We start from the raw sequence: 9,730 nt of genomic DNA, 5'->3' as shown, positions 1-9,730 counted from the left end.
AACATACTTTAGATAACTCCCAGATTAGTAACGTTTAGTTTAGTGAGTTTGGTACAATGCAGTGCCAAGTGAAATTGTCAAAATAGGTCTCAAATTGCCAATCAAACATTTTCATTTATCTTAATGACCTGTAAATTTTATTTAGGAAACATAATCTTTATTTACACAAAATTTTTTATTTGAATTTATATAACAAATGTGAGCGACGCTATCACTGCACCACGTCAGTTTGAAATTTAAATGCATCTCCCAAAGATCCGCAAAAAAAAAAAAGAAAAGAAAGAAAAACCCTCTTTCTGCCGTAAAACGAATTAAGCCAAATATAAAAATTAGTTATATTGAATCTGTACATCTGAGGAAATGCTTTATTAGAGCAATTGTAATTCACTGCCAACAAAATCCGCGTGATAGATCGCCTCCTTCATTTGCCAACTTTATGCGGAAAATGTGTAACTGGCAGAAGGAGGGTGATGGGTCTAAAGGAATTACAATATTTTGCTGACTCACAGAAATGTTTGAAAATGTATTAAAAATAAAAAAATGAGCAGCCAACGTTCCTTTACTGTAAACCGCAGCAAGCCCGGGAGAGTGGAGTAAGTGTGATCATAAAACTGATCAAATTCCTTAATACCAATTGATTTCCTGATGGATCTCCAGTTCAAATTTACTGTTACTGCGAAAAGTTTTAAACTCACTAAAACTTCTCGATCGCGTTGTCCAAGAGGTATAAAATGTGCGGAAATAAATCCAGGCTGAACAGGACGTCATTCCATGGTCTTCTATTTATGGACAGGTCAAGCGGGTGTTTCATGTATTACAGGACTACCGATGGCACCTGGCAATCAGGCCTGAGAGCTCCTAAAAAATAAAAATAAAGTCAGCAGCTTATACCTGATCGCAGGGCTTTGCAATTTAGCAGAGCAGTGAGCAGGCCTGAATGACCCCCCTAGGCCTGAATGACCCCCTAGTTCTTACTATTCTGCATAAAACTTTACCTACAACAATAAAACAAACTAAAATAGGTTAAATGTTTTTAGAATTTTTGGCAGTTGGATTCGTTTTTGTGTTTGATTCATGTAGGATTGTATGACGCGGTATGTATGACGGATTGCATTTTTAATGTGATGCATCACGCCAATCATCGCAAGCATTACGGCGTTTATGCAATAGAAAGACTTCCCAGTTTAGGACCCATGAGTTCTTTCACGCTCAGGGGGGAATGCAAAAGAAGCCCACCCGGCAATGTTGGAAGTTTGGCTTAGGTACTGTATGATGTATTTCTCTCAAAATATACAAGAAGGAAAAAGGAGGTTTCACCTGGGGGCCCATTTATTAATATTGTGGTAAATGCCCCTAAACGGGATGCAGTTAAGATCCCGGCGGTCGGGATCCCGGTGTTCAGAATCCCGACGCCGGAATCCCGACCGCCGAAATGCCGACACTTTCTCCCTCCTGTCGTGTCCACGACACCCCTGGAGGGAGAATAAAATAGCGTGCCGAGCGTAGCGAGGCACTGGGCCCGCTGCGTGGCGAGCGCAGCGAGCCCGCAAGGGGGGGCGATCCACGTCCCCCCCTTGTCGGCATTTCGGCTGTCGGGATTCCGGCGTCGGGATTGTGAACGCCGGGATCCCGACCGCCGGGATTCAATACTGAATCCCCCCTAAACTTAACATTCTTACTCGCAACAATTTAGGAATGGTTTTCCAGGTTATTTCTCATTGCCCACTAGGCAGTACAGCTGCTCTGATAATCAAGAGTCCCAGAAAAGACCCAAACCTGTACTTTCACCGCTAATAGTAGTCAGAGGTATAGCTATGGTGGCGCCGGCGGAGCTCGTGCTCCAGTCGCCAAAAGTTTGCTGTTTCCTGTGAGGTTTCTACTGCTGCCTCTGGACACACCTGGCGGTATGGGTCACACACACAGGGGGGGGGGGGTTCAGACACACACATACACATACTTACACACACACACACTAACACACTTATATCGGATCCCGACAGGCTGAAAAAAGAAGGAGGTGTCAGGCTGTTTTTTTTTCTAAAAATAACGATTTTATGAAATATCAGACTGGCTCTGAGGAAGCGGGGGAAAATGCAGTGATTTCTATAGAAACCACCCAAGGCTCATTTCCTTTACCTCAACCAAATTGGGAAGCCCAGCGGCTGCAGGATTTTCTAATTTCAGCGCATATTTGAATTTTCCGCATGGAAAAACTAAGTATAACTCGCTAGAACCCACGGCATCATTACAATATTGGTTTTCACACTATGCAGCTTGTTACACTCTCATCATATCTAATATATATTGTGGCATTCGGACCCAGACCCAATGGTCGGAGTTTGTGAAACTCCGACAGCGAACGGCTTTGGCAAGTGTAATTCGCTGTGGGGAGGGAGGGCTGGGGGGCGGGCACAGGACTGGACCAGGGGAATAACTAGCGTTTTACGGGTGTGCCCATAAAAACAATGAACGTTCCCCTGGGTGTGCGGGCGGGCCGATGCCTGCAAAAGGGCGGGCGGCTGACATCACAGGATGTCAGCCGAAAGCCCCGTCTTCATCCTAGCGCTCGTAAATAGAAGTCAGTTCAGACTGACAGGAGAAATCATTCGATGGTCGGCAACTATCGAATAATGTCTCCTGCTAGTGGAGGCATGCGAGGGGATGTGTTCTCGGACTCGGTGCCGGGGAAGTGTTCGGCCGGGCAGCAGGTAACATTAAGCCAAAATTACAGACACATATGAAATACACATAAACACACATTGTCATCCAGCTACACCTCTACTGCATTGCTCATTTCATTAATGACAACCTGGACATGTATCGCTCATTTCAATAAGTTGAACTATAAACCAGGGCCACTGACAGGGGGGTGCCAGGGTTACAGCTGTCCCGGTCCCCGGCCTCTGGAGGGGCCCAGGCAGCTGCCCACAGTGGCACGGCACCCCCTTCCCCCCTGCACCCGCACAAATCCCCCCACCCGGAGGCCAGGCACGCACAATACACAGTGCAGCCTGCAGAGCGCCGAGCCTAGGATACAGAGGGGCTCGGTGCTCTGCAGGCTGCACTGTGCAGTGAGTGCGCCGAGCCCGGAGTCCCGGAGGGAGAAGATGCTGCGCCGCCGCCACCGCTGGTAAGTAATAGTAATTGGGGGGGTGCCGGCATGCGAGGGGGGGCTGATGGTCAGTCCCGGGCCCCAACATTACTAGTGGCGGCCCTGCTATAAACAAATATATAGCAATAAACAAACTATACTTACAGTATACTGCACTATAGAATATTTTCCATGAACTCTACACAGAGATTAAATTCAGTGTTTGTCTTACAGGTTGGAATGAAAAACTGGATTTTTTTTTTTTTTAAAAACACTCCGGACCAGACAGATGTGCAGCTTGTGTCCTTTGGGGTGGATTTTAGAACAATCAAGCCTGGACATTGTCAATGAACACGGGCTTGGTATCCCTGAATAGCACAGGTGTCTGTAGATTATTCATAGTCTAGAGTCTCAATCAATACCAGCCAGCCAAATGGACTTACATAAAAAGAAAATAACAAGCTAAGCAAGAATGTCAGTTTCAGAAACACTGAGAACCCGATGACAAATAGCAGAACAGAGAGCTCACCAACACGGGCAACGGGAATAAGACACAGACATCAATCAGGGGCTACGGCTGATTAAGAGGATCTCGAAAAGTGACTTGAGGATAAAATTGGAATCGGTGGAGCTTGCAGAGATCTATCCGACTCCAGTAACCACGGCAATTCCCAATTGCTGGCTAACGTTCTCAAAATAAGAAAAACTCTGACCGCTCCAACACGTCATTAGACAACAGCAGCTCTTATTCCGTGTCAGACGTATCAATGAAAACTAGTTTACAATGCAGGATCGTTGGTGTTCAAACAATCAAAATAAAAAGTGTGCATAGGGGGTGCTCCGGACAAGAAGGACACACTGCTTAGGTAGGCAGAGAAATCTAAATTTGCTTAGGGATGGCCAGGTGTTAAAGTGAGGGGGAACGGGGTGGAACTGAGTTCCACCACCTCTAATGGTGAGGTGGAACATTTTAACCTCCACATTGGCCCTGCACAGTAATTCTCACAGAAACACATACTAGTTTGCAGGGGGATGTCAAAAACCCTACCACCATCTCTGTCCCTGCCTAATGGGGGGGGGGGGTAATTAAGTGTCATAGAAAAATGAGTTGCCCCACCTCTGCATGACCACTTTAAGCCCTGGGGATGGCCATCAAACATTGATGGTTTGTCACCAGTGGTCAATGGCTTGATGGTTCTCTACCACTGATGGCACAGAGTCAGGTTCCCCTGCCCCATATCATGCCGCTCAGGCATGTCACCTTCTGTGATGGTTCTGCTGTGTCACAGAGTAGGGATATCCACCATATGTGTGAAACAATCAATGATTTCCGGTCAATGGTTTTTATTCCATCAATGATAAACTGGAGATCATTGATTGTTAATCCTCCCAGGGGCACACTGTACCTAAATTCACTGAATTTCCCCGGCACCATATTATCTCCTCCCTCAGCTACCTCTCTAACTGTGCCCCACACAGTGCAATATAACGGCGGCAGTAAGTAGCGCAGGCTCACCCGCTGCGGTGTATTCACAAAGAGTCTGGTTGTAAAACCTGACACTACTGAGCAAACTGGGCATAAATTAGTTTTTTCCAACCTGACTCTTCATAAATAAACCCCCCTGTGACTATCTACCAAGTCTCCTGTGAGACAAGGTTTCCCCACTACTGGCTATTTGTGTGGGATGCTGGTGTTTATTGAGTGCTGTGAGATCTTCAGGTTTCACATTCTCTTATATGTTGGGATCCTTTGGCTGCTAAGCAGCGCCTGATTAACCAATAGGATGATTAGGCTGCAGCCTAGGGCACCAGGACTGGGGGGAGGCACCTTGCAGATGACAGGTGAGAAATAAAATTAAAGCCAAATTTATTCCAGGCTTGTTAGCTCTCACCCGTCCTTATGTACTGTGGGGGGTAAAGTTCTTAAGGTGACTGCCAGTTGGAACCATTACTTTATGTACATTGTGCTACAGCGCCAGCTGGGCAGCCTAAAGCCACAAGCACCCCTGAAAAAAATGGGGGTGGCTTGCTAACATAGTGCCTTGATGATCCGATTCCAAATCCTATATATAATATAAACATATAAGATTACAGAGCAGAGACTTACTAATGCATTATCAGAAGAACAATCTGTTTATTTCAATAACCACATTTAAGACCTGATTCAGTTAGTTGCAGTTTTATCGAATTCCGGGTCCCACCCTGCAATGTGCCCACAAAAATTTAGCAGCTGTCACCTGGTATATATTGGGCCTCCACGGTTCTCCCGCTGCACTGTCCGGACTGCTCCCACAAAACAGTCAGTCGCGGCCCGCCCCCCTCCCCCAATGGTCCATCTCTGCCCCCACGTCGCAACTTAAAATGTGTTCACGGCAAGACTGCAGTTTATGTGCTGGTGCCAGTGTACGCACATGCGCAGATCTTTGAAAAAACCCCAGGAGTGATTATCGGAGATCATCGATGGTGTATGAAACTCGTTGTCTATTATAAACGGTGCTACAGCCACTCTGCTCCCAACTGTCATTTTTAAAACACAACAGATAGGATCTGATTGTATGGAGCACCAGTTATCATATGCTATTAGTTTTACAATGTTATGATAAATCAGCCCTTTAGTTACACTCCCAGAACATCAGGGTCACTCACGAATTTTCAGGAACTCCTCCCAGCCTCCATGGGACCATCCCATGTACTGCCCAGTGGAAATGTGGTGGCGATTTAGACCTGATTGTGGGGGGTCAGGTCTGGTTGTGGGGGTTTGCACAAGTGCATGCGTGAATATGCACTTGTGCAAACCGGGGTGGTGAACATCTTCTTTAAGTTTCACAATCGCCGGGGCATATGCTCAATGGGGGGGGGGGGATATAGGGGGCCGCCCAGTGTTTAATAGGCACGTCCATAGAAACACTGGGCATACCCCTGCGAATGCAGGTGTATCAATGACTGCTTGGGGCATGCGCCCTCCCCCATTTCGGCCATCTCCGTCCAGGATAAAAGTTAGTATACAGATGGAGCACCTCTCAGCCAGCTCAGGGAATCGCCAGATTTCCTGAGCTGGCACAGGCTGGCGGAGAGGCGCTCCACCTGGAGAGCATCTCACACGCGTCCCTGCCAGCATGGCACAGTATGGTGGCAAGGAGCGGTTTCCCTGCCCGTCTCCACTTCAGGAGGACAGGCAGGGAGTGGGGGGAGCCGGTTGGGGCTTAAGGGAGTGGCGGAGGGCTCCAATGGAACGGGGCGTGCGAGAGTCTCATGCGTGCGCTCCCCCTTCCGTGAGTTGGTGGCAGATGGCGATTCTATTGCCAGGAGCAGCATAGGCAGGCACAGTTCCATCTGTAGACTAACTTTTATCCACAAAAGGAGGAAAAATCGGTGGGGTAACATTCACTTGCTCACTAGGCAGCAAATATACGCTGGCTATATACAGTATATTTTGATTACATATATAGTATTATTTATTAATTGTTAATAAATTTAAGCTTATCGGTTCCCAGCGCTACTGTTAGTGTTGTTTTTTTTTTTTTGTCTTTAGGGATTGGTTATCCCGCATAGTTAGCAGCTGGAACCCACAGGGTTATTTTAGCGCTCAATATCTGTCTTTGTTAGCAAATATACGCTGCCTAGGAAGCAAGTCTGAATTAGGCCCCGTGTTGGCTATGTAGTATATCAGTGAAACACATCGTCATAGCAACTCTAAGACACACACACCACCACCACCCCACACACTCCAATCTGCTAGCCTCTCTGCACAACATTGGCCAAGATAACACAAACTGGACCTCTTCGAAAGAATAAAGTAGACAAATTTGATTGCAGCAGATTTATGCTGTATCATAAAACGCTATAACTCTGTCCATTAATAAAAATGAAGCACCAAACAACACATAAGGAAGTAGTAAGTAGTTTGATGTAACCTGAATGTAAATATATGACAGAGTCAGGGCCGCCGAGTGGGGGGAAGGGGAGGGAATACTAAGTACCCGGGCCCAGGCTTCCTGGAGGGGCCCAGTGGGAGCCCTGGTAAACCCCCCCCTTCCCCTTCTGTCTCTCCCAGGCAGCATGTGCTGTGCTGACAGCAGGCTCAGCATGAGCATCTCACTGACAGCATGAGAGCACATGCTGAGCCTGCTGTCAGCACAGCACGTGCTGTAGGTAGGTGTGTGCTGCTGCTGCTGCTGCTGCTGAGGGGGGGCAACAATAACACTCCCCCCCTTAACTTTAAAGTGTGTTTTCACCCCCCTAAACATTTTGGGGGTGTGACCTAATTGTGGCAGGTGGTCACGCCTCCCACAATTAGACCACACCTTCCACAATAAGGTTATGCCCCCAAACAGAGTAATCCAGGTGGCAACTCCCAACCCAGGATCCTGCTAAACGATGACATGTTAAAAACATTGACCAATTAATGACATTTCTTGACAGCGCCGCAACCAGTCATGGTTAAACTTGTTCCACTTAGCATGGTTCATCTCTCGTTGTCTTGCTTATAATGTGATTTATTATAATAATGTAGAAAAAAACAATAGTGTTCCGGTAAATGTGTATATTTCTTGCCAGATATTCAGCTCATTTAGATGTTGACAAATGCAAGATTCATGGTTTATAAAATGTACTGACATCATCGCTACTAAGTCTGCTGGGAGTTTCTGGTTTCAAATTGCAGCTTGCACGATTCTGACACAATTCTACAGATGCCAATACAATTGCATTATATCATCATGTCCCTGTTAGGTTATGTTGGGTAACAAGGAAATACAAATACAATTGTTTACATAGATTTATCTGATATTTAACTTTAAAGGTGGGTGTAGCTGCTATGGGGCCAAGAACTGAGAGGGGCCCACTTTGCCTGTCGAAGTATAATGTGCTGTATACATTTTTCAGCATTAGGTGATACATAGGGGCCCTTACAAACTTTTGCTATGGGGTCAACATGTATCTAGTTACGCCACTGAGAATAAGGGAAGCCAATCCCTAAAAGAAAACTGCCCTCTGTCCTCCACATTGACTTACTTGGGGGAGCGGTGGAGATGGGCAGGCGGCAGCAGAAGAAGGGGGCGGTGTGATGCCAGAGATGCTTATGTGCAGCTGGGAGAGGTTGGGTGGTGTGGGGTTCTGGTGGCGGAGGCGCAGTGGTGAAGCCTGCGCATCGGTGTGGCCTGTGCAGTGTGACCAAATCACGCTGTGCAGGCCGCACGCCGGGTCGGGTTCTGAGCGGGTGCTCAGACGCTGCCCGGCATTAGACTGCACATGTGCATTCTAATCCCGAAATCCCGGGATTGGATACTCCCATCCCAGGATTGAAATCCTGGACATTTTGGGGCCAAATCCCGGGATTGGCCACCCTAATCAGAATAAAGCACTTAAAAGGCTGGGATATGAACTCCGAGACTGGTGACTCAAATCCCATGGTTTTCGGGATTAAAGTGCCCAAGAACAAAGTGGGACCTAACTTCATGGGAATCCATCCACCAATGAGTCACTGATGAGTTAGGGCTAGTGCATCTTTTTAGGATGGAGTGGACAGCTTTGCCTCCGGGATCCTGAGCAAGTGCATGCAGGGGCCAGTTAGGAGGAGCTCCTCCATCAGATACGACCAGCACATCCCGCCATTCCTCTTCCAGTAACTTGTCCAACTCTTCCTCGCTGGAGGATGGATCAAACATCCCATTCTCTGTAGCTGGCTGAGCAGGCACATAACTCTGGGCGTGTTGAGTTACAGATCACTGTTTCCCATGATGAAGATGCAGAGGTAGGTGGGTAGTATTCACAACCATATCTGCCCTCCTACCTCTTGTTGACCACCAGGGTTCTGCCTTGGGGAAATGTCCGACTCTTTTCACAGAATGTACCAAGTAGTTTATACTGAAGGAGGGGAAGAGGCACAGTAACACACAAACACACACACACACATCCCCTCTCTGTCTTTTTTGTTTTCTGTCTTGCACTCTCTCACTCTGCCAGCCCCCTCTCTCTCATGTTTTATCTCTTCTTTTACACTCTCTTATCTAGCCTTCCCTCTCATTCTTCCCCCTCCCTCCCTTCTTCCCCTCACCTCCACCTCTCCCCCTCCTCTGTAACCTCCCCTTTCCCCTCTCTCTCTCTGCATCTTGGGGGGAACTGTTTTCGCAGGGGTGGGGGGGGATTTATATTATGCCACTGCTTGCGACTGAATAAGGCCCAAAGTACCAAAAAAAATAACTTGTAACTGCAGGGTGACCAACTCATCCCTTTAATCCGGGACACATTTTAATTACACAGGTTCTGTGGCTGTCTTTCACCTGGTTTTAAACTGCCACACCTCAAGACTCCATTTCACCTGGTTTTAAACTGCCACAGAACCTGTGTAATTAATATGTGTCCCGGATTAAAGGGATGAGTTGGTCACCCTATGTAACTGTCACTTTTCAAAGCCTGTGACATGACAGTTAGATGCCGACTGGGTAGCATTTTATCCCTTTCTTCACTTATACCACTTTCACAACAGAAAATGCAGGGACTTACCTGGGAATATTGTCCCTGGATCATTTTCTGGTGTGAGGGGGCAGCGGGTGGTGGGGTCCGGGCAGCGGGGATCCTGTAGCGGCAGCTGAGCACTTGTAGCGCTATTTGCCAGGCAGCGGGGCGGGAGAATTTGAA

General features: G+C 47.3%; 1 long non-coding RNA gene across 1 annotated transcript in view; it reads right to left on the bottom strand.

Moving 5' to 3' along the window:
- Positions 1 to 229: 229 nt before the first annotated feature.
- Positions 230 to 9,730, bottom strand: part of LOC146058711 (uncharacterized) — a 104,340-nt gene continuing 94,839 nt past the window's right edge. Inside the window, exon 3 of the long non-coding RNA XR_014469910.1 lies at positions 230 to 858. This is a non-coding gene — a long non-coding RNA (uncharacterized LOC146058711). The remainder of the gene's footprint in view (positions 859 to 9,730) is intronic.

The sequence above is a fragment of the Crinia signifera genome, chromosome 2 (assembly GCF_055691185.1).
Source record: "Crinia signifera chromosome 2, ASM5569118v1, whole genome shotgun sequence".
NCBI lineage: Eukaryota > Metazoa > Chordata > Amphibia > Anura > Myobatrachidae > Crinia > Crinia signifera.
Note: the sequence above shows the minus strand (reverse complement) of the source record. Positions and strands in the feature narration are given on the sequence as shown.